The 26,678-nt window shown below is 40.2% G+C and overlaps 2 protein-coding genes across 2 annotated transcripts in view; both read left to right on the top strand.

Annotated features, from left to right (window-relative positions):
- Nucleotides 1-26,678, top strand: part of LOC125392825 (beta-1,3-galactosyltransferase 5) — a 580,132-nt gene that overhangs the window by 113,441 nt on the left and 440,013 nt on the right. The window lies entirely within an intron of this gene.
- LOC125392949 (beta-1,3-galactosyltransferase 5-like) overlaps nucleotides 1-26,678 on the top strand; it is a 37,659-nt gene that overhangs the window by 1,260 nt on the left and 9,721 nt on the right. The window contains 1 exon segment of the mRNA XM_087898727.1: nucleotides 20,244-20,409. The gene's annotated coding sequence lies outside the window, so the exon portion shown is untranslated.

The raw sequence follows: 26,678 nt of genomic DNA, 5'->3' as shown, positions 1-26,678 counted from the left end.
GTCTCTCCATTGACATCATAGAGGCTGATTATTATTATTTCTCTGGGTGCACATGAGGACTATATGGTCACATCTTTCCTTGTGGCACCAGCAACAATGATTATTGCAGCATTTCCTCTCATTTTCTATGTTTTCTGTTGATTTTTTCTTGGTTATGGAAAGAAATAAAAAAGCTTCTCAAATTATAAAATAACTTGATCTTAATAATTACCAATTAGTACAAGATATATAAATATACATATATATACACATACACATACATATATGTGTATGTATATATATGTATATGTAACATGAGGGCCGGCTTGTTGGGGTTTCCGTCCCGCCCGGTACCCCAACAGCCGGCAAATCCCAAAGAGAAAATACACACAGGACTCCATAAGGTTATAAACTGATTGGCCCATTTGGTCAGGCTACTTATTAGCTCTTATAACATATATTACCCCATTATCCTTATCTATTTTAGCCACATGGGCTCAGTACCTTTCTCAGTGTGACAGCTTACATGTTGCCTCTTCAGTGGTCTGTGCAGGAGTGGCTGAGAGAGAGCTTCTGCTTCCAGAATACTCCCAGTCTCTTTGCTCCACCCCTACTTCCTGTCTGGCTTTCCCGCCTATACTGCCTGCCTGGCCAATCAGCGTTTTATTAAAATATGATTGACAGAATACAGATAATTCTCCCGCACCATTTCCCTCTTTTTTTTTTTAAAACAAAGGAAAATACCCATAATCCATTTGTTGGGAATGTGGGCGTAGTATTTCAGGCTACTTCCTGCTGGTTGGGGGCGCTGATAGTCTTAAGGGGACCTAAAGAAAATTTAGAATTATCATCAAGTCCTGACTGGAGTATCCTGTGAGTCTTGATCATCTCAGGCAGCAGTCTTGAACCTGTTCTGGATGAAGAACTCAGACATCTGGGCCATCTGTTCCTGTCGGAGATTTCTCAGGTGGCCTTCCTTGATCATACTGGATTTTTCTTAACTCAGAATAAATCCAAAGCCTCTCGTTTTCTGTGGAAACAAAAACAAAATCTCTTCTCCAAAGTAACATACCTTTTGACTTCAGTTTTGAAGCCAAGGTATTTTCAAAATATCTATATTGGATTAATTCAGCAGCATTTATAAACAAAAGTCTTTTAGCAGCTGTTGCTCCTTCCTCAGCATTCAAACAATTCAAAGAGAGCATAATAACATACGGTATCAAGATTTTCTGTGTATTTTCCATCTTTATTTTAACTTCTATTTCTTTTATTTTTACTTTTACTTTTTGAGACAGGTTCTCTGTATATCTTTGTCCTGGAATAACTCTGTAGACCAGGCTGTCTTTGAACTCACAGAGATCCTCCTGTCTCTGCCTCCCCAGTGCTGGGATTAAAGGTGTATGCTACCACACCTTGAACTCACAGAGATCTGTCTCTGCCTCCCAGGCATTGGGATTAAAGGCGTGTACTACCACACCTTGAGGTCACAGAGGTCAATCTACCTCTACCCCTTGAAGTCACAGAGGTCAATATGCCTCTGTCTCCCAGGCATTGGGATTAAAGGTGTGTACCACCACACCCAACTACTCTCTTTCCTTTTAACTTTAAGAACTTTAACTTTTAGCCTGCATATACACACTGTAAACCATTTAGAGGTTTTCTTCATCTTTGAATCTCTCTTTACTGTTTATCTCTCTTTTTCTGACCACATGAGCCTTTAATTTACAAAGCAATATGGGAAGCCGTGGCTTTGACAGCTAGATTCAGCTCATTCCTTAGCTTTCCAGACTCATAGCTGAGATACCAGCCACAGCTGTGTTCACTGCCACAACTTGTCGTGTTTCAAGGTCCTTGCTAGCAAGCAAGCTGCATCATTCTGCTCACAGACCACACTCAGTCGGACTGCCTGCCTGCAAGAGTCAGAGTTTGTCCTGGCAGGACAGCCCAGAAAGCCGGCACTTCAAAACAGCACAGCTTTTTTCCTGCTACGACCGAAAAGCATGCGCTCAGCTCTCCACCAACAGCATCCAAGTGTTTCGTGGCAGGACCTCCCAATGAGCTGCAAGGTTTTGCAGCCAAGGCTGAGTCAAGAAGCCTCTCCTAGATGAGAGCACTTGCCCGCCTCTAGCAAGCAAAGTAGACCCGAGAAATTGCTGCTACCAACAAAACATGCTTTACTCTATTCTTTTCCAAGCTTTCTCAAGCTTTCTGTGGATTCAGTTATCCACGTCTGGGCGCCATATGTAACATGAGGGCCGGCTTGTTGGGGTTTCCGTCCCGCCCGGTACCCCAACAGCCGGCAAATCCCAAAGAGAAATTACACACAGGACTCCATAAGGTTATAAACTGATTGGCCCATTTGGTCAGGCTACTTATTAGCTCTTATAACATATATTACCCCATTATCCTTATCTATTTTAGCCACATGGGCTCAGTACCTTTCTCAGTGTGACAGCTTACATGTTGCCTCTTCGGTGGTCTGTGCAGGAGTGGCTGAGAGAGAGCTTCTGCTTCCAGAATACTCCCAGTCTCTTTGCTCCACCCCTACTTCCTGTCTGGCTTTCCCGCCTATACTGCCTGCCTGGCCAATCAGCGTTTTATTAAAATATGATTGACAGAATACAGATAATTCTCCCGCACCATGTATATATATATATATATTTGTGGCTCAGTAGAATGGCAAAGGCCATTATATCTATATCTGTATCTACATCTATATGTATATGTATATCTATATCATCTACATCTATATCTATATGTATATCTACATCTATCTAGATATATAGATATCATATCTATATCTTTATGTTTTACAAGACCTCATATCCCTGTTCCCTAGGGGTGTGTTAATTGCCATGTATTAGCTCTGCAATTTTCTCTGCTATTCTCCTGGGTCTCTGGCAATTTTCTATGTTTGTTGTGTTTTGCTTACTGGGTATTCCCAGTTTCCCTGGGGAGCAGTACATTTATCAAGCTCACCTTTGATCCACTTCTGGGAATTTCTTCTTCTAGATTGGCGGGGCTTTTATTCTTTCTTAACAAGGTTAGGGTCACCTGGTTTTCTCCCTCTTTTGGGTACACTTTACCTTGATCATTCATTATGCCTCTCTCTTGTTTGGATTTTATTCAAATTCTTCTTAGAGCTTCAGTTGGATCTTCTGTATCACATTCTACTTCTTTGTTGTCCCAGGCTATATAAAAGGGGGATGAAGAGGATCAGGCAGTGCAAATGATCCAGATTTCCAGATTGCTTTTCATTTTTTCATGTTATTTTACCATAATATGTTGTCAAGGCTACTCAGGTTAGATAGGAATTTCTTTTGTTTCTTCTTCTTCTTCTTCTTCTTCTTCTTCTTCTTCTTCTTCTTCTTCTTCTTCTTCTTCTTCCTCTTCCTCTTCCTCTTCCTCTTCCTCCTCCTCCTCCTTCTCCTTCTCCTCCTTCTTCTCCTTCTTCTTTTGGTTTTTTTGAGACAGCATTTCTTTGTAGTTCAGGAGGCTGTCCTGGAACTGGCCTTTGTAGACCAGGCTAGCCTTGAACTCACAGATCCTCCTGCCTCTGTCTCCCGACTGCTGGAATTAAGGCCATGTCCCACCACTGCACAGCTAAATGCATATTTCTTAAAATTGTAAACTATTTCAGACATGTGGAAAAGTCAGAGAGCTGCAGACAAGCTTTGTATGAGCATGTCCCTGTCACATGGGCGGCACCTGCTTGTGACTTATAAGGTGAGATAGTAAAAAGTAAGTTGGTCATAAAGTGTCACCTTTCATTTCTCTCCCTGCCTTCTACCCTTTCTCCCTGCTCTGGATTCTTCCTCCATCCTTCCTGTGTGCGTGTTCTTATCTTTATGTGTGAGTATCTATCTCATGTCACTACTATTATGCTTTTGAAATCTGCTTTTATTAAACTGTGGTGCTAATTTCTTTATATTCATCACTATGGTTGGATATCTATATGTTTTGCATTTTTATATAAATCACAGTGGTAGGCATTCCTGATCTGTCTCCTCTTGCACAACTGTGTGATTTCCTGTAGATTAAAGATCTACCTGTATGAGTATAATTGACTTCCAGGGACGTTCTATATTGGTCTCAATCTGTACTTCATTCTTTGAGGGTAGGGTCTGCACTAAATCACACTTCTACCAACCATATGATTCAGTTACTCAGTGCCTGGTTTCCCACAGCTTGGCCAAGACTTAGACTCACTGGACCTTTACATTTGTGTTTATAGAAAAAATAGTAACTCCATCTCAATTTTTAAGATACATTTACTTAAGGCAGGCTGTAGGAAGAGGAGTTGATAGTTTGTTCTGCCTGCCCAGAGCAGAAATTATATTAATTAAATCACTGCTTGGCCCACTAGCTCTAGTTTCTTATTTGCTAAGTCTTACATCTTAATTTAAGCCATTTATATTAATTTATATATCACCATGAGGTTGTGGCCTACCAGCAAAGATTCAGCATGTCTGACTCTATAAGGAGATCCATGGTATCTCTCTGACTCTGCCTTCTTCCTCTCAGCATTCAATTCTGTCTTCCCTGCCTACCTAAGTTCTGCCCTATCAACTGGCCAAGGCAGTCTCTTCATTAATGCTAATCACAGCACACAGAGAAGACTCCCACATCACTGGGTGGTAGTACAAACCAATAATCCCAGCACTCAGGAGTCAGAGGCAGGCTGATCTCTCTGAGTTTAAGGCCAGCCTGGTCAGCATAGTAAGTTCCAGGACAGCCAAGGATACACAGAGAAACCCTGTCTCAAAAAACCAAAAATGAGGAAGAAAAATATGCATTACCTGATTCTAGCATAGCTGGCAGTGTTTTCATTAATGTATAGGTCTTAGCCTATGATTTCTCTGTCTCTTGTTTATCAATCTGCCATCATCATCTATTGATTGGCTGATGCAGCTTTCAACTTTCTTTGTATTTATTATCTATATTTTCTTGTCTATCATCTATCCACCACCTATTAGTCTTCTATCATCTATGTACCGATCACTTGTCTATTTTCTATTCATAATATATATTGTCTATCATCTAATATCTATCTGGTGTATCTATCAATCAGCTTGTAATCTATCTATCATCTATCCTTCTCTATCACTTATCAGTAGTCTATCATGTATGTTTTCATCAATCTATCATCTATCTTCTATTTATAATCTATATAATTTACCTAACTTCTATTATATATCTTTTTGGTATATCTATTATCTGTCAATCATCTTTGATTTAAAATCACATATCATCTCTCTATCATCTACCGCATATCTATTTATAATCTATTATCTATCCCTCATTTATCTGTCCGTCTGTCCGTCCGTCCGTCCATCCATCCATCCATCCATCCATCCATCCATCCATCCATCCATCCATCCATCCATCTATCTATCTATCTATCTATCTATCTATCTATCTATCTATCTATCTATCAATCTACCTATCTATTTATCTACTATCTATCTAACATCTATCTATCTTTCATCTATTTATCAACTATCTATTTATCATCCATCATCTATCTATGACATCTCTGTTGTCAGGGTTTTCTGTCTTGCCCAGTTTCTGCAATCGTTAAGTCCCAAAGAAATCGCACAAAGGTCTACAATAACTATAAACTGATTGGCCCATTAGCTCAGGTTTCTTATTAACTCTTACAACCTATATTAATCCATTATTCTTGTCTATGTTAGCCACGTGGCTCAATACCTTATTCAGTGAGGCAGTCACATATTGCTTCTTCTGTGGATAGGGCAGGACTCCCAAGGAATGGGCTTCCTTCTTCCCAGAATTCTCCTGTTCTCATTTACCTACCTCTACTTCCTGTCTGGTTGTCCTGTCTATACTTCCTGCCTGACTTCTGGTCAATCAGCTTTTATTTAAAATAAAATTTACAGAATCCAGACCATTCTCCTACACCGTATCTCTGTCTCTTTGTCACTATGACCAAATTCTTGACAAGACAGAAGTAACTTGAGAGGAAGGATTGCCCTGGGATCACAGGGGAGAAGGTACAGTCCATTACAGCAGGGACGACATGGAGTCAGTACCAGCTCCTATCTCTGGCTGCAGGAAGATGAGGGGACTAGTCAAACCACACCAACCAGTCAGCTCTATAGCTTAGGTGAGAAGGAGGCCAGGCTACAATTCTTAAATGTCTGCCCCCACTTTATCCAGTTTTGCTTCTATATAAAAGGGCCCATTTCCTCCCCAAGACTGGGCCAGAAATTGAGGACCAATAATTTATTCATATGGGGGACATTTCCCATTCGTATTAAGGAAGTCTGTCTATCTGCCTACCCCTTGGCGTTGCTCTTCTGTGAGGGATCTGTTTGTACCTTCTGCTCATTTTTCATTTTGATGCCTCTTTCTTAGTGGTTACATAGGCTTGTTAGAGCCTTCACTTACCTGTGAACACCATTCCCTTAGAACCCTAATTTTCACTGTGATGTCAGCTATAGAGACATCTTAGTCAAGGTGACTTAGAGTAGAAACTTGTAGAGACCAAGTAAGTCTTAGGTCAAAGTCTTTGAGCGGCTGGCTCCTGGCGAGGTCTCTCTTCTGGTTGCAGACTTCCACTTTCTGTCATTTGAAAGGCCTGGCATTTTTTCTTTGTCTTCTAATAGTCAATTGAATATTATTATTGAATATTATATTCAATATATCTAATATATTGAATATTATTGAATTAGGGCCCCACCCTGGAGCCTCATCATCTAACCTTAATTACAGCTAGAAGGCTGTGCCTCACGGGGGACAGAACTCTGCCATGACTGTTAGGAGGACACCATTTAGTTCATGACATTATTCTCTTTGCCTGTACCTCGCCAATACATTCCTGTCTTATGACTGAATGTCAGGATTCACAGGCAGCAGGTTTCCCTTTGTTTTCTTTGTAATGTGCTGGTCAGTTTTTGTCCTCCATGTGAATTTCAAGTTCACTTGTCAAGTTGAGTTAAAACTGTTCTCAGTTTTCAGAATTGTTATTCTGTCAGAATGTAATTTGTTGGTTTCAGAGCAGACACAACTTATTTGTTTATTTATTTATTATTACAGGATCATAGTTTTCAGAGTCTTGCTCTATAGCTGAGGCTGGCCTCAAATACTCAATCCTTCTGTCTCAATTTTTTAGTGCTGGTATTACAGGCATGCATCACAACACCTGACTCAATATGCTTAAATTCCAGACTGTTTTCATGTTGCACAGTGTTCTTGTTAATGTCATTCTGGTCTGGGATAATACCCAGAATTGCATGTAGTACATGGTTTTCATCTCTTCTTCTCCTAGTCACTCTGTAATAGAATCTCAGTATTTGCATCTCATGAGTTGAACGTACTGGGAAGGGTCAGGACAATTGTTCCATAGAATATTTTTCAGTTTGAACTTGCCTGACATTTATTTTCATTAGAATGTAGTTATGAATTTTTATTAATAATACCGTAGAGGAGCTGAGAAGTGGTGATGCATATTTTTAATCCCAGGACGTGGGAGGCAAAAACAGGTGGATCTCTGAATTGAAGACTAGCCTGGTCTATAGAGTGGATTCCAGGAGAGTCAGGGCTACACAGAAAAACATTGAAAATCAAAAACAAGAAAAAAAACCACTGGGAAAAGAGAAAACATACTGTAAGAGCATCATAACCTAATTATATTCTTAACAGTTCTATTGTTCATATGTAGGATATCTTTATATTAAACAATAAGTTTTAGTATGTTTTATTAGTTTGTGTATGTGTCTTTGTGAGTGTATATCATGTGTGCACATGACCATGTGTGACAGAAGAGGGCATTGGATCCCTTAGCTTAGGAATTACAGGAGATTGTGAACTGCCCAAATGGCAACTCAGAACTGAATTTGAGTCCTCTGAAAGAGCAGAAAGTGCTCTCAACCACTGGGACATTTCTTCTCCCTGTCTTCAGTGTTTTAATGCAGTTAATTACATTGGATATTTTGATTATGAATGCATAGAAAACGATATATCTTTTTCTGAGGGCTTTATTGCTTTGAAGAGACACTATAACCACAGCAACTCTTATAAAAGAAAACATTTAATGGAGGCTGGCATACAGTTTAAGAGGTTTAGTTCATTATTATCATGGTGAGAAGCATGGCAGTATGCAGGAATACATGGTACTGGAGAAGGAGCTGAGAGTTCAATATCTTGATCTGCAGGCAGCAGGTGACTGTGTGTCACACTGGACATAGCTTGAGCATATGAGACCTCAAAGCTCCACCGTACAAAATTCTTATAAGAAGACCACACATATATGACCAAGGCTACACTTCCTAATAGTGCCACTCCCTATGGACCAAGCATTCAAACACATGAGTCTATGGAGCCATACCTATTCAAACCACTGCACTCTACCTCCCAAATATTGGGATTATTGGTATGTGACATCATGCCCAGATATTCTGTTTCTTTGAAATCATTCATGTATTATATAAATATATATAATCCTTGTTGTTGCTTTAAAATCTTTGCAAAACTTGTCCTTAAATCTTTTCTGGGTTGTACTTTAGCATGGAGGCAGGTCAACATTTGATTATAAACTTATTGTCTAATTATTCTGTGTTTACTCAAATTTTGTTTAGCAAACTTTATAAATTCATGATTTGCTATAAAATAATTTTAGATTTGGAATTTATGGACAGAATTGATAACAGTATTATGTTTGTATGTTTGTTTTGCTTTCTTTCTTTTTAATCTTTATATTTTACATATCAATCTCAGTTCTCCCTCCTTCCCATCCTCGATGGCTCCCCAACCTCCACCCACTCATTAGAGAGCATAAGGCCTCCCAAGGGGAGTCAACAAAACCTGGCATATCAAGTCCAGGGAAGACCAAGTCCCTGTCCCCTGCATTAAGGTGGAGCAAGGTATCTCACCATAGGGAATGGGCTCCAAAAAGTCAGTTCATGTACCCTGGATAAATCCTGGTCCCACTGCCATGGGCACAAACAGGCCAAGCCACACAAATGTCACCCACATTCAGAGGTACTAGTTGGGTCCCAAGCAGGCTCCCCAGTTGTCAGTCCAGAGTCCATGAGTTTCCAGTAGCTGGAATCAGCTGTTTCTGTTGGTTTCTCCATAGTGATCTTGATCCACCTTGCTCATGTAATCCCTCATCCTTCTCTTTGACTGGACTCCAGGAGCCAGGTCCAGTGCTTGACTGTGGATCTTTGCATCTGTTTCCATCAGGTTCAGGATGAAGGTTATATAATTACAATGAGGGTAATCATCAATCTGACTACAGGAGAGGAGCAGTTCAGGCACCCTCACCACTATTGCTAGGAGTCTTAGCTGGTGTAATCCTGGTGGGTTCCTGGGAATTTCCCAAGCACCAGATTTCTCCCTAACCCCAAAATGGTTCCCTCTATCAAGATATCTCTTTCATTGCTCTTCCTTTTATCCCTCCCACAACTTGACCACCCTCTTTCCTCATGTTCTCTTCCTCTTTCCCCTCCCATATTCCCCAACCCCAGCACCCAGTTTACCCAAAAGATTTTATCTGTTTCTTCTTCCTAGTATGATCCATGTGTGTTGCTTTTAGGGTTCTCCTTGTTACTTAGCTTCTCTAGGGTCTATTGGCTAGTTATCCTTTGCTTTACATCTAAGATCCACTTATGAGTAAGTTCATACCATGTTTGTCTTTTAGGTCTGGGTTACCTCACTCAGAATGTTTTTTTTCTAGTTCCATCCATTTGTATGCAAATTTCAAGATGCCATTGTTTTTACTGTTGAGTAGTACTCCATTGTGTAAATGTACCACATTTTCTTTATTCATTCTTTGATTGAGGGGCATCTAGATTATTTCTAGTTTCTGGCTATTAAAAATAATGCTGCTCTAAACATACTTGAATAAATGTCCTTGTAGTATGATTGAGTATCTTTTGGGTATATGCCCAAGAGTGGTATTATTTGGTCTTAAGGTAGACTGAGTCCCAATATTCTGAGAAACCACCATACTGTTTTCCAAGGTTACTGTACTAGTTGATACTCCACCAGCAATGGTGGACTGTTTCCCTTATTCTGCATGCTCTCTAGCTAAAGTGACATTGGTGTTTTTGATATTAACCATTCTGACTGCTATAAGATGTTATCTCAGAGTCATTTTGATTTGCATTTAATTTCTGATTTTGTTAATTTTGAAATTTTTTTCTCTGCCTTTTGGCTAGTTTGGATAAGAATTTGTCTATCCTGTTAATTTTGTTGAAAAACCAACTTTTGATTAATTGATTCTTTGTATCATTCTCTTTATTTCTGTTTACTGCCCTCAATTTTATTTTTTCTTGATGTCTATTTTTTCTGTGTGAAATTGCTTCTTTTTGTTCTAGAGCTTTCAGATATGTTGTTAAGTCACTAATATAAGATTTCTCCAAATTTGTTATGTAGGCACTTAGTGCTATGAACTTTCCTCTTAATGCTGCTTTCACAGTGTCTCATAGGTTTGGGTATGTTGTGCGTTCATTTTCATTGAATTTTAGGAAGTCTTTAATTTCTTTTTTTATTTATTTCTTGACCCAGTGGTGATTCAGTTGAGCATTATCTCATTTCCATGACTTTGTAGGCTTTCTGCAATTTGTTTTGTTGTTGTATTTTAATTTTAAGTCATAGTAATCTGATAAGATATATGAGGTTATTCCATTTTTGTATCTATTCAGATTTACTTTGTGACTGAGTATTGATGGGCATGGTTGATCGGTAGTTAGAGTTAACTAGACTAGCTTAATATAAAATATTTAGCTTTACTAGACAGAAGAAAGGAAACTTATAAAGCCAGGGTTCCAGTGATCCAGGAGTGCAGGGACCAGAAAGGGCAGAGGCAAGCACACCTGGATATTTATTTGTTTTTTTTTTTTGGCCCCAGGGAGACACACCCTAAACAGAATATGATTGACTGAGCTTCCCCATCAGAGTATATGGTTAATTTTAGGGAATGTTCCATGAGGTGCTAAGAAGAAGATATATTCTTTTGTATTTGGGTGAAATATTTACTAGAAGTCTGTCAAGCAAATTTGAGTCATAGCATCTGCTACTTCTTTTATTTCTCTGTTAAGTTTCTGTCTGGCAGACATGTCTCTTAGTGAGAGTTGGGTGGTGAAGTCTCCCACTATTAGTGTGTGAGATTTGAGGTCGCTTTAACCTTTAGTAATGTTTCTTTTACAAATGTGAGTGCCCTTGAATTTGGGACACGAATGTTCAGAATTGAGACCTCATCGTAATGGATTTTTCCCCTGTTGAATAAAAAATGTTCTTCTCTATCTCTTTTAATTAATTTTCATTTGAAGTCTATTTTGTTTGATATTAAGATATGTTGGAGGGAGCAGGCTGCTTGTTTGTCCCACCTAGCTTACACTTGAAATAACCACATAGAAACTGTACTAATTATAACACTGCTTGGCCATTAGCTCTAACTTATTATTGGCTAACTCTTACATATTTGTTTAACCCATCTCCATTAATCTGTGTATTGCTATGTGGCTGTGACCTATCAGGAAAGATTTGGCACGTCTGTCTCTGGCGGCTCCATAGTGTCTCTCTGCTGTAGAAGGAGCAGCAGGCTGTGTCTTGCCACCTGGTTCCCGGCTAGCTTTACCTGAAATAATTGCATGGAAACTGTATTCATTTAAACACTGCCTGGCCCATTAGTTCTAGCCTCTTCTTGACTAATTCTCACATCTTGATTAATCCATTTCTAATAATCTGTGCAGCACCACGAGGTGGTGGATTACTGGGAAAGATTCAGCATGTCTGACCTGGCAGCTGACTCCATGGCATCTGTCCGACTCTGCATTTTTCTTCCAGCATTCTGTTCTGTCTATTCCTCCTAACTAAATCCTGCCCTATCAAAAAGCCAAGGCAGTTTCTTTTATTAACCAATGAAAGTAACATATAGACAGATGATCCTCCTCCATCATTTCCCCTTTTTTTGTTTAAACAAAAAGAAAGGCTTTCATGTTAACATAGTAAAATTACATATAGCAAAAGTTATCAAGCAAGAATTACAGTTACAATATTTATATCTACTTTATCTTTTATCATAACTAAGGAAAACCATAACTATCTATTTATTCTTCAACTCCATCAAAGACTCCAGAAGTATATAATATTACCTAAGTAAACAAGAAATAAGCAACTTCCAAACTCTAGAAATGACAGAGACTTGCTGTCTGTACAGTCACGCTTTTGTACCATTGGGCATCCATCTTCGACCTTCAGACCCATAGTATTCAAAGACATTTTCACGAAGCAGGAAATTTCAAAGGCAGATCAGTCACTGTTTGCTGTATCCTGCAGAATGTCCCACAGACTCTTTCATGAATCAGGAACCCCAATGAATTATCTCACCTTTAGGCAAGTTCAGCAGTCCTCTCTCTGCAGGTTCTTTGTGTCCAGTTTATGCAAAAGTCCAGGCAAGAGCAGTTTCTTGCCCAGATGGCTAACCAACTCCAAAAGGAGCCTCTTGGATGTCCATCTTCCCCTTGAAGTAGATTGGTGCTGCCAGGAGCAGATATGTCTCACTGCCATGAAAAGCCCTAAGTTATTAAAACATTAAATGCCATATTCTGTAGTCTTTGAAAGTTATGAAGAATGCCTATTTAACTGAAACATATCTCTAAATATCCAGAAAATCCAACTAACATGACTCCAAGCTTGACTTTATTGATGATTATCCATTAACAACCTATATTTCCTAATTATACACTACATTTTAAAAATGAACTACACAATCACAATACCTTAATCAAGATCAAAAATACATATACATAAAACAAAATTGACCTTAAAATCCATACAATGCAAATAATTCATATCTAAATCATATACCCCTTTAAATGTGAAAGAACATTTATAAACAATATTTGGGAATATGGATGTAGTTATTTCTCTTCAAACTGCTTCATGCTGTATGAGGGCGCTGTTAATCAGGTTTTTCATGGTGTGTCCTGTGTACCAGGTTCATCTCAGCCAGCAGTTGAGTGAAGCAATTTTTTGAGGGTGTTCACAGCAACCTTTCTGGAGGGCGTGGTCTATCATACTATACTGGGATAGAAGCAATCCACAGGGTCTTATCTTCTGTGAAAACAAAAGAAGAATCTCTTTTCCAAAGTATCATATCCTTTGATCCAAATTCTGAAGTCATAATACCCTTATGATATCCATTTTGGTTTAGGTTGGCAGCCCATATAATGAAATGTCTCTCTACTTAGCTCCTTCACAGTCAAAAATTTTAAAGAAAACACAATGCACATAATCCAGACTCTCTGTGAATTTTCCATTTTTATGTGGTTTATTTTTATTTCTTTTAATCTATAACCATCTGTACTGTCTCTTTAAAGACTTTACCCTTTTGTTAAGGCATTAACTTTATTCTCTATATTCTTTTTCTTCTCTCTTCCAAGCCTACGTACAGTCATCCAACACTGTGACCTATTTTGAGGTCCTTTATGTCTGAATCTGTCCTATTGTGAATCTGTACTTTTTTACTATCTAGGAGCATTTTTGCTTTGCAGTTTTAAATTGATAAGCACTTAAGAATCTAAGCTGTGACATTTCTAGGTCAAAAACAGGCACTGTGGGCTTGCCACAAGCAGTCCAACATGGCAGAGCCACTCATGCCTCTGAGCCTTGCACATTGCACCGCTAGCATGGCAGAGCTGCTCATGCCTCTGAGTCACACATGTAATGACCCCCTTTTAGACACAGAGCGAGTCTAGTTGCCATCAAATAAATTGTAGCACTTTACCCCAAATGCTCCATTCAAAAACTCTGTCTCCCACAAGAGCCAGACAGAGTCCACGATGGTGGCACAGCCCAGAAACTGATATTTTAAAACCACCACTTTCCAGTAGACCTGATCCTGCTACCTACTCAGGCAGGAAGAGCCAAGCCATGGGCATTGTCTCAGCTGCTTTGTTCCTGACTCCAAGTGGGCACACAAATGTCCAGGCCCAGAAATGCTCCATAAGCGGAGTTTGCACCAGAGGCAGAGCCCAGGAAGCCGTATTTTTTTAAAATTTTGTTTCAAAGTTTATTAAATTATGGAAGTTTCCATTTCAGCCCCTCCTCCCAACACCCTCCCCCTCTCCCCCTCCCCCTCCTCCTCCCTCTCCATCCCTAAGAGCAGTCAGGGCTTCCAGCCCTGTGGGAAGTTCAAGTTCCTCCCCCCTCCTTCCAGGTCCCTGAAGGTGAGTATCCAAACAGACTGGATCCCAAAAATCCAGTATATGCAGAGGAAACAAGTCCCAGTGTCATTGTCAGTGGCTTTTCAGAAAGGCTCCGGGCCAGTCACATTCAGAGAATCCGGCCACATTCAGAAAATCTGGTTGGATCACATGCTCGTTCAGTCCCAGTCCAACTGGCCTTGGTGAACTCTCATTAGATCAGTCCCCTTGTATCAGTGGGTGATCGCACCCCTCGCGGTCCTGAGTTTTTTTCATGTTCTTCCTCCTTCTGTCCCTCATTTGGACCATGGGGGGCTCAGTCCGGTGCTCCAATGTGGGTCTCCGTCTGTATCGCCATCCATCGTCAGATGAAGGATCTATGGTGATAAGCAAAATCTTCATCAGTATGGTTATAGGCCAAGGTCGGTTCAGGCACCCTCTCCTCTGTCTAGAGAACAGTCTGGGGATCTCTCCTTGGACCTGGGATCCCATTTATAATCAAGTCTCCTGTAAACCCTAAAATGACTCCCTTAGTTGAAATATATTCTTCCCTGATCTCATATACATCCTTCCTCCCTCCCCCCATCCCAGTCCACCTAGCTTTCCCCATTCCTCCCCTACTCCCTTCTCTCTAACCCTCTCCCCTTCTAACAACCCTCCCACGCCCCCATGCACCCGAGGTTACCTGGGACTCTTGTCTATTTCCAATCTCCAGGCAGATAGCTACATGATTTTCAACAGGTTCACCTTCTTACTTAGCTTCTCTAGGATCACGAATAATAGGCTCAAAGACCTTTAATTATGGTTAGAATCCACATATGAGTGAATACATACCATATTCCTCTTTTTGGGTCTGGCTTACCTCACTCAATACAGCGTTTTCTATTTCCATCCATTTGCATGCAAAATTCAAGATGCCATTGTTTTTTACCGCTGAGTAGAACTCTAATGTGTATATGTTCCACACCTTTATTAACCATTCTTCTATTGAGGGGCACCTAGGTTGTTTCCAGGTTCTGGCTATTACAAATAGTGCTGCTATGAACGTAGTTGAACAAATGCTTTTGTAGTATGATAGGGCATCTCTTGGGTATATTCCCAAGAGTGGAATTGCTGGGTCCTGAGGGAGGTTGACTCCCAGTTTCCTGAGAAACCGCCACACTGATTTCCACAGTGGCTGCACAAGTTTGCATTCCCACCAACAATGGATGAGTGTTTCCCTCATTCCACATCCTCTCCAGCATAGGCTATCATTGGTGTTTTTGACTTTAGCTATTCTGACAGGTGTAAGATGATATCTCAATGTTGTTTTGATTTGCATTTCCCTGCTCGCTAAGGAGGTTGAGCATGACCTTAAGTGCCTTTTGGCCATTCGGAGTTCATCTGTTGTGAATTCTCTGTTCAGTTCAGTACCCCATTTTTTAATTGGGTTAATTAGAGTTTTAGTGTCTAGTTTCTTGAGTTCTTTGTATATTTTGGAGATCAGACCTTTGTCTGATGAGGGGTTTGTGAAGATCTTCTCCCAGTCCAAAGGTAGCCTTTGTGTCTTACTGACAGTGTCCTTTGCTTTACAGAAGCTTCTCAGTTTCAGGAGGTCCCATTTATTCATTGCTTCTCTTATTGTCTGCGCTCCTGGGGTTCTGCTTAGGAAGTGGTCTCCTGTGCCTATATCTTGTAGACTACTTCCTACTTTCTCTTCTATCAGGTTCAAAGTGGTCGGATTAATGTTGATGTCTTTAATCCATTTGGACCTGAGTTTTGTGCATGGTGATAGATATGGATCTATTTTCATTCTTCTACAGGTTGACATCCAGTTATGCCAGCACCATTTGTTAAAGATGCTTTCCTTGGAAGCCGTATTTTAAAAGAGCAGCTTTTTTCCTGCTGTTGTTGCTGAATCAGGAAATCTCTCTACAGCACGCACTAGTAAACAGCAAAAAGCTGTGTTAAACTTTAAATTTGTGTCTAGAATTCCTTTTTAAGTCCTCTTAGGTTTTATGCAGAGTTAGTTACCACATTGGGTAGCCATTTGTAACATGAAGGGCTGGTTTGTTGGGGTATCTGTCCCGCCTGGTCCCCAAGCCGGCAAGCCCCAAAGAAAATCACACCGAGAAACTGATTGGATATTAGCTCAAGCTACTTATTAGCTCTTGTAGCTTACAGATACCCCAACAAGCCGGCCCTCATGTTATATATGGCACCCACATGGATAATTACATCCACTGAAAGCTTGAGAAAGCTTGGGATTAAATAGAGTAAAGCATGTTTTCTTGGTAGCAGTAATTTCTCAGGTCTGCTTGTTTCTAGAGGCAAGCAAGTGCTCTCGTCTAAGAGAGGCTACTTGACTCAGCTCTAGCTGTGAAACCCTGCAGCTCTTTTAAGAGGTCCTGCCACAAAACACTTAAACAGTGTTGATAAAAAGCTGAACACATGCTTTTCGGTTTTCAGCCTTAGCAGGAAAAAAACTGCACCATTTTAAGATTCCAACTTCCTGGGTCGACCTGCCAGGATAAACTCTGACTCTTTCAGGCAGGCAGTCCAACTGAGTGTGGTCTGTGAGCAGAATGCTGCAGATTGCTTACTGGCAAGGATCTTGAAACACCATAGAGTTGTGGCAATAAACATGGCTACAGCCAGTACCTCTGCCATGAAGCTGGAAAGCTATGGAATGGGCTGGATCCAGCTATCAAAGCTACAGCTTTAATCCTCTCCTTAAAGACTCATGTAGTCAGAAAAAGAGAGATATACAGTAAAGAGAGATTCAAAGGAAAAAAAAAGCTCTAAATGGTTTACAGTGTGTTAAAAATATATGCAGGCTAAAAGTTAAAGTTCTTAGAGTAAAAAAGAAAGAAAGAAAGTAGTTGGGTGTGGTGGTACTCACCTTTAATCCCAATGCCTGGGAGGCAGTGACAGACAGACCTCTGTGACTTCAAGGTATGGTAGCACATGCCTTTAATCCCAAAGCATGGGAGACTGAGGCAGGCAGACATCTGTAAATTCAAGGTGTGGTAGCAGACAACTTTAATCCCAGCACTGGGGAGGCAAAAACAGACAGATCTCTGTGAGTTTAAGGATGGCCTGGTCTACAGAGTTATTCCAGGACAAAGATATACAGAGAACCCCTCTCAAAAAGTAAAAGTAAAAATAAAAGAAATAGAGGTTAAAATACAGCTGCATAAACATGGAAAATACACAGAAAATCTTGACACTGTATGCTATTATGCTCTCTTTGAATTGTTTGAGTGCTGAGGATGGAGCAACAGCTGCTAAAAGATATTTGTTTATAAATGCTGTTGAATTAATCCAAGATAGGTATTTTGAAAATACCTTGACTTCAAAATTGAAGTCAAAAGGTGTGTTACTTTGAAGAAGAGGATTTACTTTTGTTTCCACAGAAAATGAGAGTTTGTGGATTCATTCTGAGATAAGAAAAATCCAGTTTGATCAAGGAAGACCGCCTGAGAAATCTCCTGTAGGAACAGATGGCCCAGATATCTGAGTTCTACATCCAGAACAGATGAAAGACTGCTGCCTGAGATGATCAAACCTCACAGAATACTCCAGTCAGGACTCGATCATAATTTTCTTTATGTCCCCGTAAGATTATCAGCACCCACAACCAGCAGGAAGTAGCCTGGAATACTATGCCCACATTCCCCCAAAAAAATGAACTGTGGATATTTTTCTTTTTCTTTTTTTTAGAAGGGGAAGTGGTGTGGGAGAATTGTCTGTATTCTGTCAATGATGTTTTAAATAAATGCTGATTGGCCAGGCAGGAAGTATAGGCTGACAGGAAGTAGAGGTGGAGCAAAGAGAACGGGAGTATTCTGGGAAGCAGGAAGCTCCCTCTGCCATTCCTACCCACATCACTGAGAAGGAAGATGTAACCTGCCCCACTGGAAAAGATACTGAGCTGTGTGGATAACGTAGATAAGAATAATGGGGTAATATAAGCTATAAGAGCTAATAAGTAGCCTGAGCTAATGGGCCAATCAGTTTCTCTGTGTGATTTTCTTTGGGGCTTGCTAGCTTGGGGACTGGGTTGGGTAGATACCCCAACAAGCAGGCCCCCTCATGTTACACTCTGCCTCTGCTTTTACTCCCAGAATTCAGTTCTGTCTTCTCTGCTTACCTAAGTTTTGCCCTCTCAACTCAGCCAAGGCAGTTTCTTTATTAATTAACCAATAAAAGCAACCACAAACAGAAGAAACTACTACACCAAGGATAGCTACACCAGCTTGTTTTTTAATTCCATTTGATTGAAAAATCTTTTCTCAACCCATTACTCTGAGGTAATGTCTGTCTTTGAAATTGAGGTGTGTTTCTTGTATGCAACAGTCACAAGAAATCATAGAGTCCAGGGGATCTATGGCAGGATGAATGATGAGTGCTGTATTCTGTAAGTCATGGAGGAAGGCTCCTTTGAGATGGGCAATCCCACCTCTAACTGAGGAATTTATGTTGCACACATGGAAAGACATGCCCCTATTGTGTTTAGAGTCTGACCCTCAGGCACCAAAGGCACAGCTACTCCTGTGTTTACATGGTTCAGGTACATGACAAAGTCAATTTTCTTAACTGATACCTTTGATTTTCTTTCCATTCTGGGAATCTGTTTCTTGGTTCTTATACAATATATATGTTACTGGATTCACACTGAGGCAGGTGCTTCTTTCCTTCATGCCCTTCCTTCTTGATGATTTTTCAGCCATAAACCAGAATGCACAAATATTAGATGGCTTTCTTGACACAAGCCATGTGACTGTCTGGCATTGCTGTGGTGTGTGTCTCAGCATTTGGTCTATACAAGATGCATGTAGAATCCTTATATTTTCACACGGTGTGAGGGATGTTGATGTGGATAAAGGGGCAGTGAACCATGATGCCTAGATGAGGTTCTGTTCAGTGTCTCTGCTGGCCAAAGGCAAACTGGGGAGATTGGACTTTTGACTTCTGAATAAAGGTGACTAGTTGCTGATCCCAGCTGATCTAGCCAAATTTCTTCCTAGGTGACAGCCATTGAGACATGCCATGAGCCAGCTCAGGCAGTGGGGAAAGGGGGAGAAGAATAATAAGCACTCCATGTCCACCTACACCTTTCATTGTTCAGCAGAGTCACCAAGGAAGAAATTCTTCCCAGAGAAGGTTTAGGCTTGAGTGCTGATCTGGCAGCTGGTGGTCACACATGGTCACATTTATTCTTCCTCCCTACATTCTTGGAGCTAAGTACTTATGAAAAGTTAGCCATCAGTGCTCTTTTAAAAGTCCATTTTCAACAGAAAGAAGGGAAAACAGTTGTGTGATAAAGGACTTCCCAGTGCTCGGGGAAGCTAGCAACAGGGACACTGGAGCACCCCAGTGCTGAACCTGCCCCAGAAGCACACTGGGTCTCTAATCACCCACCAGACCCCAAGCCCCAACCCATAAACTGCATAGAATGAAACACATGACCACTTCTTTTCTGCAGTAAACCAGGCTCACCTTTCAGAAATAATCAAAATTTCTTAGGAAAGACGCAGAGAGCAAACATACCGGACTCAATCAACATTTTCATCAATAGTTGAGGAGCCACATCAACCATGTGTCTATTTCCAAGAGGGAAAAATGTACTGAATCAAAAAATGTGGGAAGTTGGAGACAGAAACCTCTTCCATTCTCATCTACTTGTTCAAAACTTTCCCTTGGGTTGCCATGTGCTGAATCATCTATTCAAACAGAGTCTACAATAATAGAAAATGCAGATAGATGATATCTGTGTTTCTCTAGAGTTATCAACTAATGATAAGGTGGGCTGTATAACCCTGTAATTAAATCCACATAACACAGTGCTGTAAGTGCCCAAGTTTATTACCATGACAAGGTCACCTGATATCACCATGAGGAATTAAATCATGCCATTTGGAGGGGCCACAGTACAAGTGATTCTGTGACAATTTTATGGAGAGCAATCAGACTTATGAGACATTAATCAGAAACAGAATGTAACAATAGTTGCCAGGATCAATACAGTTGTAGTTTCTAGGATACAATGAAGTTTGCAAACTACACAGGGTACAGAAGATCAATGTCTAAGACCAATTTCCCTCTCAGGTTTCTATGCTCCCTTGACTTCTGAGGGAACATACAGAGAAACACAATGTAGCCTGAATACTTCACTGCCTGAGACAGTGCCTTGGTCTCTCAGGTACTGAAAGGCACATGGTGCGCCAGGAGCCATGGACTCTACAGAAAAAACCTATGATGCCTGCCTCTTAAGGTAGGTAGTCCAGGCCAGCTTCATGGTTTCCTGCACAACAAAGCACATTGGTGATGTGAGTAGCTTATGGAGGAGCTGGCAGAGAAGGAAGGCATGTGGTAGTAGTCAGAGGTGTTGAGCATGGGGGGCATAAGGCCCATACAGGGTGGGGGTGACCAAGGTACAAAAACTGGTGTGAGGACTGGGCATTGGAAAGTCACCAAGACTAGACAAATCAGCTTGCAGACTGTGGGAGCCATGTCTTTCAGAGTTCTGAATTTGCTCACCAGGAAAAGCCGTGAGAGTTAAGGTGGTTGCATGATCAGGAACGTGGAATTGGACTTAGTGAAGCACTTGCCACTTGTCAAAGTTCTCTTCATAATGCTGTGCTAAGACACTATGGCCAATGCAATTGTAGAAGAAAGTTTATTTGGGGTGTACAGTTTCAGAGTGTGAGTATATTGAAATCATGGTGAGGAGTATGGCAGCAGGCAGGCTGACATCATGCTGGAGCAGTAGCTAAGAGCTTCCATCTGATCCACAAACATGATACAGAGACAGCAAACAGGATGGTGAAATTCAAAGCCCACCCAATGTCACACCTCTTCCAAGGCCACACCTCCTAGTCCTTCCCAGTTGGGTTCCACCAATTGAGGACCGAGTATTCAAATGTCTGAGCCTCTGGGGACATTCAATCCACTGTAGGGTTCAAAGGGTGCAAGGATTCATCCTTGACTTTATTTCGCCAGACCTTGGTTGCCAAGGATCTAATACAAAATACTCATCTAATTTGGATAACTCATATAACTCATCTAACTTGAATGGTGAAAATAACCAGCATTGCTATTAATGCCATTCTTCAGAGCTTTAAAAAATGTAGCTTTTAATTAGTTTTGTTTGATTTTTGCTAAGAAGAAAACCCTGTTGCCTTGATTTTTAGTGTATTGAAGTCACCAACTTATTTTCCTAAAACAAACATAATTACTCGACCTCCTTAAATCTGTAAACATTTTTTTGTTCCTTTTTGTCACTGTGGATAAATTGGGATCAGTAAAATTTTCAGTTTCACCTGTAGTTTTTCTGGAATATTACAGAAGGTCCATGATTGCACCTTCACTGCATGTAAAAAGTCGGTTCTTTGAAAAAGATGATTTATCTAAGATACTGGCATCTTTAACAGGTATCAGATTACAGGCTGAGGGACAGAGCGTGAATACAGCACAGATACCCCCTACCCTCTGCATTGGCACACTGTCTCCAAATCTGTGTTTCCAGCCAAGGTAAAAGGACATTTTCCATGTCTGAGAAGGAAAAAAATTGTGGTCAAATGTAATTTCACAGCAGGAAACTCCCTGCTCGGTCAGAAAAGTGCAACATTCCTTCAGAGACAACCCCACCCCTGTGGGTGCCACCTGATGTTGGAGATGATTCCTGCCCTGGACTGTATTAGCATCCTCTGATTCATAGGCAGAGGCTTAGCGAGCCTCCAGAGCACCGAGCCAAAGGACGTGGGGCCTTTGGGAGCTGAACAGGTTTAGGTGAAATCAGCATTGTGAAGTCCTGGCAAAGGGAATAGTGTCCCCATAAGAGCAGAAAGAGACAGATGGGCATGGTGACACTTGCATTTGGTCCTAGCACTCTAGAGGCAGAGGAGGTCAATCTCTGAGTTCAAGGTCAGCCTAGTCTCAGAGTGAGTTCCAGAATAGTCACTGTTGTTTAGAGAGACCCTACCTTAAAAATCTAGAGTGGGAAGAAACATTAAAATTATCTCTGTTATGCAAAGACACAGCAAGGTAGGGAAAGAGGGTCCTCCCTAAGAAGCTGATTCCCTGTTTGGGAACTTAAACTTCAGAACTGTGGGACGGTACATCTGTGAGTTTGGCCATTCGCGTGTTTTCCCACCATAGCTGAACAATTGGAAAAGCCTCCTAAGTGGCCCACTTCTTTGATTTCTTGGTTCTTAGATTGGTCCTGACAAGGCCATGTGAACAGCCTCCCTAGGTCTTCCCTCAGCTACAGCTTTCCCTCCACACACTGCACTGTTACCCACCAGGCCATTGTGGATGCCCCGTATCTACTCATTGACTTCCTGGAGTAGAAACATCCCCATGTGAGACTTCACTGGCCTGGGTCATACCCACTTGCTTTAGATAAAACTTCTTGAACCAGCCAGTCATGGGAGGTCAGATGCGTGCTTACACTGATCTTTAAGATAAAGTCATTGACCTCTGAGGGATGTGTCCCTGGTTGTGCTCTTTGTTCTACAGGCAAGGCTTGGAATGTAAGAAAGGAGCTTGGAGCAAGGCTCTTACTCTTATTTATTCATTCATTCATTCATTTATTAGATTTTTTAAAAAAATATCAATCCAAATTCCCATTCCCTCCCCTCTTCTCATTCCCTCCACTCACCCTCCCATCACACCCTCCTTCAATTCTAAGAGAGGGTAAGGTACTTTCCTTTTGGGAAGGTCCAAGTCCCTCCCTACTATATCTAGGCTGAGCAGGGTATACATTCAAAGAGAATAGGATCCCAAAATCTAGTATATGCAGTAGAGATAAATTCCAGTGCCACTGCCCATGTTCCTCAGTCAACCCAGCCATTCAACTTTCAACCACATTCAGAGGGACTAGTTTGGTTCTATGCTTGTTCCTTCCCAGTCCAGCTGGAGTTGGTGAGCTCTCATTAGCTCAGGTAAACTGTTTCAGTGGATGAACCCTTCATGGTCTTGACCACTTTGTTCATATTCTCACTCTTTCTACTCTTCAACTGGACTTTGGGAGATCAGTCCAGTGCTTCAATGTGGCTCTCTGTCTCTGTTTCCATCTGTTGTTGGATGAAGGTTCAATGGTGATATTTATGATAATCATCAGCCTGACTACAGGGCAAGGCCAGTTCAGGCGCACTCTGCTCTATTGCTTACTGTCTTAGCTGGGGTTATCCTTGTGGTACCCTATGAATTTTTCTAGAGCCATGTTTCTTGCTAACCCCATGATGGCTATTCCATTACTTCAAGTTCTCCTCAATCAACCACTTCTCCTCTCCTCTTCCCCTTCTCCCCTTCTTTTTCTCCCATCCCAAAGGCTTGCAACTTTGTCAGGCGATCTTGTCTGTTTCTAATTTCCAGGCAAGTTTATGTATGTTTTTCTTTGGGTTCATTTTATTACTTAGCTTCTCTAGGATCATGAACTATAGGCTCAATGTCCTTTGTTTATAGCTAGTATCCACTTATTAGTGAGTACATACCATATTCGTTTTTTGAGTCTGGGTTATCTCACTCAGTAAAGTATTTTCTAGTTCCATCCATTTGCATGCAAAATTCAACATGTCATTGTTTTTTTACTGCTGAGTAGTACTCTAATGTGTAAATGTACCACACTTTCTCTATCCATTCTTCACTTTGTAGTGTGATTGTGCATCTTTTGCGTATTCCCAAGAGTGGTATTACTGTGCCCTGAGGTAGGTTAATTCCCCATTTTTTGAGAAACTGCCATACTGATTTCCAAAGTGGTTGTACCAGTTTACATTCCCACCAGCAATGGATGAGTGTTACCCTTACTCCATATTCTTTCCAGCATAGGCTATCATTGGTGGTTTTGCCGACCTTAGCCATTCTGACAGGTGTAAGATGATATCTCAGAGTTGTTTTGATTTGCATTTCCCTGATAGCTAAAGAAGTTAAACATTTCCCTAAGTATCTTTTGGCCATTTAAATTCTTCTTTTTGAGAATTCTCCATTTAGTTCAGTACCTCATTTTTAAATTGTATTATTTTTAATGTCTAATTTCTTGAGTTCTTTATTTATTTTGGTGATAACTCTTCTGTTTGATGTGGGGTTGGTAAAGAACTTTTGCCATTAAATAGGCTGCCTCTTTTTCTTATTGACTGTGTACTTTGCTTTACAAAAGCTTCTCAATTTCAGGAGATCTCATTTATTTATTGTTGCTTGTAATGTCTGTGCTACTGGGGTTATATTTAGAAAGTGGTCTCCCGTGCCCATGTGTTGCAGGCTATTTCCCACTTTCTCTTCTATCAGGTTCAGTGTGGTCAGATTTATATTGAGGTCTTTAATACATTTCAACTTGAGTTGTGTGCATGGTGATAGATATAGATCTATTTTCATTCCTCTACAGGTTGACAACCAGTTATGCCAACACCATTTGTTAAAGATGCTTTCTTTCTTTCATTGTATAATTTTAGCTTCTTTGTCAAAAATCAGGTGTTCATAGGTTTGCGCATTAATGTCCGGGTCTTCTATTCAATTTCATTGGTCATTGTCTCTGTTTTTATGCCAATACCAAGCAGTTTTCATTTTGTATCTCTATAATACAGCTTGATGTCAGGGATGGTAATGCCTCTGCAAGTTCCTTTATTGTACAGGATTATTTCGGTTATCCTCTGTTTTTTGTTTTTCGATATTAAGTTGATTATTGTTCTTTCAAGGTCTATTAAGAATTGTGTTTGGATTTTCATTGGGATTCCATTGAATCTATAGATTGCTTTTGGTAGAATTGCCATTTTTACTACATTGATCCTTCCTATCCAAGAGCATGGGAGATCCTTCCATTTTCTGGTATTTTCTTCAATTTCTTTCTTCAAAGACTTAAAGTGTTTGTCAAATAGATCTTTAACTTCTTTGGTTAGTGTTATCCCCAAATACTTTACGTTATTTGTGGCTACTGTAAAAGGTGATGTTTCTCTGATTTCCCTCTCAGCTTCTTTATCCTTGTTGTACAGGAGGGCTACTGATTTTTTTGAGTTGAGCTCATATCCTGACACATCACTGAAGGTATTTATCATCTGTATGATCTCTGGTAAAGTTTTTGGGGTCACCTATATAAACTATCATATTATCTGCAAATAATGATAGTTTGACTTCTTCCTTTCCAATTCAAATCCCCTTGATCTCATTTTGTTGTCTTATTGTTATTGTTATAACTTTAAGAAATATATTGAAGAGATATGGAGAGAGTGCACACCCTTTTCTTGTTCCTGATTTTAGTGGAATTGCTTTGAGTTTTTTCCATTTAATTTTATGTTAGCTACCAGTTTGCTGTATGTTGCTCTTATTATATGTAGATGTGATCCTTGTATCCCTAATCTCTCTTCAACATTTATTATAAAGGGGTGTTGAATTTTGTCAAATGCTTTTTCACCATCTAATGAAATGATCCTATGGGTTTTTTTCTTTCAGTTTATTTATATGATGGATTGCATTGAAAGATTTTCCTATGTTGAACCAACCCTGCATCTCTGGGATGAAGCCTACTTGATCATGATAGATGATTTTTTGATGTGTTCTTGGATTCAGTTTGCCAGTGTTTTATTGAGAATTTTTGCAACCATGTTCATGAGTGAGATTTGTCTGTAATTCTCTTTCTTGGTTGAGTGTTTGTGTGGTTTAGGTATCAGGGAATCTATAGCCTCATAAAAAGAATTTGGCAATGAACTTTCCGTTTCTAATATATGGAACACTTTTAGAAGTATATATATCAGCTCTTCTTGGAAGATCTGGTAGAATTCTGCACTAAAACCATTTGACCCTGGGCATTTTTTGGTTGAGAGATTTTTGATGACAGCTTCTATTTCCTCAAAGCTTATAGGTCTATTTAAATTGTTCACCTGGTCTTGATTTAATTTTGGTATATGGTTTCTATATAAAAAATTGTCTATTTCTGTTACATTTTCCAATTTTGTGGAGTACAGGTTTTTGTTATAGGAGAGGGAGGTTTTTGTAGTAAGAGCTAATGATTCTCTGAATTTCCTCAGGGTCTGTTGCTAATGACCCCCTCTTCATTTCTGATTTTGTTAATATGGATGTCCTTTCTTTGCCTTTTGGTTAGTTTGTATAAGGGTTTGTCTATTTTGTTGATTTTCTCAAAGAACCTGCTCTTTATTTCACTGATTCTTTGTATTTTTTTGTTTCTATTTTGTTGATCAGCCCTCAATTTGATTATTTCCCATCTTCTGCTCCTCCTGGGTGATTCTGCTTCTTTTTGTTCTAGAGTTTTCAGGTGTGCTGTTAGGTTACTAATGTGAACTTTCTCTGTTTTTGTTTTTAAATGTGGGCACTTAGTGCTATGAACTATCCTCTTAACACTACTTTCATGGTGTCCCATAGGTTTGGATATGTTGTGCCTTCATTTTCATTGAATTCAAGGAAGATTTTAATGTTTTTCTTTATTTCTTCCTTAACCCAGGGGTGGTTCAGTAGTTGACTGTTCAATTTCCATGAGTTTCTAGGCTTTCTGAGAGTAATATTGCTGTTAAATTCTAACTTTAATCCCTGGTG

The sequence above is a fragment of the Myodes glareolus genome, chromosome 2 (genome assembly GCF_982192425.1).
Source record: "Myodes glareolus chromosome 2, mMyoGla1.1, whole genome shotgun sequence".
Taxonomy (NCBI): Eukaryota; Metazoa; Chordata; class Mammalia; order Rodentia; family Cricetidae; genus Myodes; species Myodes glareolus.
Note: the sequence above shows the minus strand (reverse complement) of the source record. Positions and strands in the feature narration are given on the sequence as shown.